Below are 3,465 nucleotides of genomic sequence, written 5' to 3' on the forward strand. Positions count from 1 at the left end.
TAGTTTCCTTTGGGTACCCTATGAAGACGGATTTTTCCGATTTGGGTTCGAGCTTTTCAGGTTGAAGTTTCTTGACATAAGCATCGCATCCCCAAACTTTTAGAAACGACAGCTTAGGTTTCTTCCCAAACCATAATTCATACGGTGTCGTCTCAACGGATTTCGACGGAGCCCTATTTAAAGTGAATGCGGCAGTCTCTAAAGCATAGCCCCAAAATGATAGCGGTAAATCGGTAAGAGACATCATAGATCGCACCATATCTAATAGAGTGCGATTACGACGTTCGGACACACCGTTACGCTGAGGTGTTCCAGGCGGCGTGAGTTGCGAAACTATTCCACATTTTCTTAAGTGTGTGCCAAACTCGTGACTCAAGTATTCTCCTCCACGATCTGATCGTAGAAACTTGATTTTCCTGTCACGTTGATTTTCAACCTCACTCTGAAATTCCTTGAACTTTTCAAAGGTTTCAGACTTGTGTTTCATTAAGTAGATATACCCATACCTACTTAAATCATCAGTGAGGGTGAGAACATAACGATAGCCACCGCGAGCCTCAACACTCATTGGACCGCACACATCAGTATGTATGATTTTCAATAAGTTGGTTGCTCGCTCCATTGTTCCTGAGAACGGAGTCTTGGTTATTTTTCCCATAAGGCATGGTTCACACGTGTCAAATGATTCATAATCAAGAGACTCTAAAATTCCATCTGCATGGAGCTTCTTCATGCGTTTGACACCTATGTGACCAAGGCGGCAGTGCCACAAGTATGTGGGACTATCATTATCAACCTTACTTCTTTTGGTACTCACATTGTGAACATGTGTAGCATCACGTTCGAGATTCATTAAGAATAAACCATTCACCATAGGAGCATGACCATAAAACATATCTCTCATATAAATAGAACAACCATTATTCTCGGATTTAAATGAGTAGCCATCTCGAATCAAACGAGATCCCGATACAATGTTCATGCTCAAAGCTGGCACTAAATAACAATTATTAAGGTTTAAAACTAATCCCGAAGGGAGATGCAGAGGCAGCGTGCCGACGGCGATCACATTGACCTTGGAACCATTCCCGACGCGCATCGTCACCTCGTCCTTTGCCAGTTTCCGCTTATTCCGCAGCCCCTGATTTGAGTTACAAATGTGAGCAACTGCACCGGTATCAAATACCCAGGAGCTACTACGGGCACTAGTAAGGTACACATCAATTACATGTATATCACATATACCTTTTGTTTTGCCGGCCTTCTTATCCGCTAAGTACTTAGGGCAGTTCCGCTTCCAGTGACCGCTTCCCTTGCAATAAAAGCACTCAGTCTCGGGCTTGGGTCCATTCTTTGGCTTCTTCCCGGCAGCTTGCTTGCCGGGCGCGGCAACCTCCTTGCCGTCTTTCTTGAAGTTCTTTTTACCCTTGCCTTTCTTGAACTTAGTGGTTTTATTGACCATCAACACTTGATGTTCCTTCTTGACTTCTACCTCTGCTGATTTCAGCATAGCAAATACTTCAGGAATGGTCTTTTCCATCCCCTGCATATTGAAGTTCATCACAAAGCTCTTGTAGCTTGGTGGAAGCGACTGGAGGATTCTGTCAATGACCGCATCATCCGGGAGATTGACTCCCAGCTGAGTCAAGCGGTTATGCAACCCAGACATAGTGAGTATGTGCTCACTGACAGAACTATTTTCCTCCATCTTACAGCTGAAGAACTTGTCGGAGACTTGATATCTCTCGACCCGGGCATGAGCTTGGAAAACCATTTTCAGCTCTTCGAACATCTCATATGCTTCGTGCCTCTCAAAACGCTTTTGGAGCCCCGGCTCTAAACTGTAAAGCATGCCGCACTGAACGAGGGAGTAGTCATCGGTACGTGCCTGCCAAGCGTTCATAACATCTTGTTCTGCAGGGAGAACGGGTGCGTCACCAAGCGGTGCTTGTAGGACATAATCTTTCTTGGCAGCTATGCGGATGATCCTCAGGTTCCGGACCCAGTCCGTATAGTTGCTGCCATCGTCTTTCAGCTTGGTTTTCTCTAGGAACGCGTTGAAGTTGAGGACTACGTTGGCCATTTGATCTACAAGACATATTGTAAAATATTTAGACTAAGTTCATGATAATTAAGTTCAACTAATCAAATTATTAATGAACTCCCACTTAGATTAGACATCCCTCTAGTCATCTAAGTGTTACATGATCCAAGTTAACTAGGCCGTGTCCGATCATCACGTGAGACGGACTAGTCAACATCGGTGAACATCTTCATGTTGATCGTATCTTCTATACGACTCATGCTCGACCTTTCGGTCTTCTGTGTTCCGAGGCCATGTCTGTACATGCTAGGCTCGTCAAGTCAACCTAAGTGTTTGCATGTGTAAATCTGTCTTACACCCGTTGTATGTGAACGTCTGAATAAAACACCCGATCATCACGTGATGTTTTGAAACAGCGAACTGTCGCAACGGTGCACAGTTAGGGGGAACACTTCTTGAAATTAGTATGAGGGATCATCTTATTTACTACCGTCGTTCTAAGTAAACAAGATGCAAAACATGATAAACATCACATGCAATCAAATAATAAACGTGACATGATATGGCCAATATCACATAGCTCCTTTGATCTCCATCTTGGGGCTCCATGATCATCTTGTCACCGGCTTGACACCATGATCTCCATCATCATGATCTCCATCATCGTGTCTCCATGAAGTTGCTCGCCAACTATTACTTCTACTACTATGGCTAACGCGTTTAGCAATAAAGTAAAGTAATTTACATGGCGTTTCTCAATGACACGCAGGTCATATAAAAGAATAAAGACAACTCCTATGGCTCCTGCCGGTTGTCATACTCATCGACATGCAAGTCGTGATTCCTATTACAATAGCATGAACATCTCATACCTGACATACAGATCATTCATCATTCATCACAACTTTGGCCATATCATATCACAAACCACTTGCTGCAAAAACAAGTTAGACGTTCTCTAATTGTTGTTGCAAGTTTTACGTGGCTGAATTAGGGTTCTAGCAAGAACGTCTTCTTACCTACGTTAGAGCCACAACGTGATTTGTCAACTTCTATTTACCCTTCATAAGGACCCTGTTCATCGAATCCGCTTCAACTAAAGTAGGAGAGACAGACACCCGCCAGCCACCTTATGCAACTTGTGCATGTTAGTCGGTGGAACCGGTCTCACGTAAGCGTACGTGTAAGGTTGGTCCGGGCCGCTTCATCCCACAATACCGCTGAAGCAAGAAAAGACTAGTAACGGCAAGAAAGTTGACAAATCCACGCTCACAACTGATTGTGTTCTACTCGCGCAAGAAGAACTACGCATAGACCTAGCTCATGATGCCACTGTTGGGGAACGTTGCAGAAAACAAAAAATTTCCTACTCGTTTCACCAAGATCATCTAGGAGTTCATCTAGCAACGAGTCATCGGATG

The sequence above is a fragment of the Triticum aestivum genome, chromosome 3B, assembly GCF_018294505.1.
Source record: "Triticum aestivum cultivar Chinese Spring chromosome 3B, IWGSC CS RefSeq v2.1, whole genome shotgun sequence".
NCBI classification, from domain to species: domain Eukaryota; kingdom Viridiplantae; phylum Streptophyta; class Magnoliopsida; order Poales; family Poaceae; genus Triticum; species Triticum aestivum.